Source organism: Myotis davidii, unplaced genomic scaffold, assembly GCF_000327345.1.
Source record: "Myotis davidii unplaced genomic scaffold, ASM32734v1 scaffold826, whole genome shotgun sequence".
NCBI lineage: Eukaryota > Metazoa > Chordata > Mammalia > Chiroptera > Vespertilionidae > Myotis > Myotis davidii.
In genome coordinates, this window is record NW_006297142.1 from 309,977 (window position 1) to 311,631 (window position 1,655).

Below are 1,655 nucleotides of genomic sequence, written 5' to 3' on the forward strand. Positions count from 1 at the left end.
GCGCACCTGCCGGCCTCCCATCCACGCTGCCTTCCTCACACCTCGCCCCTCACAGCAGTGGCACCTTCTCCAGGAAGGAAGCAGGCACACGCCCAGCTCCCACGGCCCGAAGATGCCAGCCAGGCCAGGGGTGGGGAGGCAGAGGCACTGACCGGAGGCTTGGGGGCCCCTGGAGGCCACGGTACCTGTCTGAGACTGAGCCTCCCTTAGGGCTGAATGCCAGAGCTGAGTTCTCAGGACCCTAGAGATGGTCCCCCTTTTATCGCTGCCAGCTCTGGGGCCAGACGGGGGATCTGGGGACCTCGGCCCATCCCTCCCAGGAAGGCTGTGGTGCCATCAGGGCTCCTCTGGCCAAGTTATCATTGCACCCCCACCACCCCATCCCTGGTCCCTGCTCTCTCCTCCCCCTGCCCAAGCATCTTGGAGTTCTGGGTATTTTTAGGCCTCAGCTGACAGGCTGTGAAATCGCTCCCTTCGCACCTCCCCAGCGAGGCGGGGGCTGGAGAGGAGGGATGGGGTTGGGGGGGCACACAGCCAATTCATCAGGCTCCTCCGGGGCTGGCAGGTGCCAAGCAGGGGTGAGGGGTGCCTCCCCTGAGCCAGAGCATCCTTCCACGGGGCCTGAGAGCGGGAGCGGAGACAGGGTGGGAAAGAGGCGCCCCCCGCTCCGAGGCCTGGGGACACAGGCTTTAGGGGACACCCTGAGCACTGAAGCAGGCGCTCGGGACGCCCTCGGCGTCCAGCTTGCAGCCACTACCCCTTCCAGCACTCCCTCCCCGCGATGAGCTGAGAGACGGGCTGGCTTGGGTCCTAGTGGGATAAGGGAGGCGCCAGGCCGCGCAGGCCAGTGGTTACTGGAAAAAATCTCACTGTGTGCTACTCAGTGACCTGGTAAGACACTCCGCTTCTCTGGCCTCAGTGTCCCCCTCTGTACAACAGTGCCAGCGACACCCCCTCACAGGACGGCTGTGAGGATGAGCTGCAGGGAGGAGCGCTGTGGTCGGGGGACCCCGCAGGCACTGCCAGGAGGTTCTCCCTGCCACTTCCCATGACCTGTGCACCCCCCGAACCGCTCCTCCTTCCTGGGAAGGGGCCTCTAGTTCACCCTGGCATCAGGCCCCCTGGTGCTCCCTGACCCTCTCCCCAAGGGGAGCAAAGCCCCAGCTAAGGAGGGTCGCCCTGGAGGCCATCCCCGCCTCCCTGCTCCCTGCTGCGGGACACACACTCTCCTGCACATGGACCCCGGTCCCAGCACAGAGAGTGCGGCCAGTGCCTCGGTGTGAGTGAGGTGTTTACCAGCGGCGACCCGAAGGGAGTGAGAAGACAGACGCAGGCCCTGAGGGGAATGGGCCCCTGGGCTGGGGGCCATGGGCACAGAGAGGGGGGTGGCCGCCTCATTGCCATGGAAACAGGTTGGCTCTTGTGGGGTCTGGCAGCTGGAGTAGGAGTTATGTGGCTCCTCCAGGGCCTGGTCCTGATGCCCAGGCTGAGGGGTGGGGTGCAGATCCAACCTCGGGAGCGTGACCCGGGCCCCGGGCCTGCCTCCAAGGGAGGCTCCGGGGGGGTGGGGGGTCCATCCAGGCCCATCGGTCCCAGGCTGGCCCCCTGACTGCCCCTGACCCAACACAAGCTTTGGAAGAGCAGGGGCCCAGGCG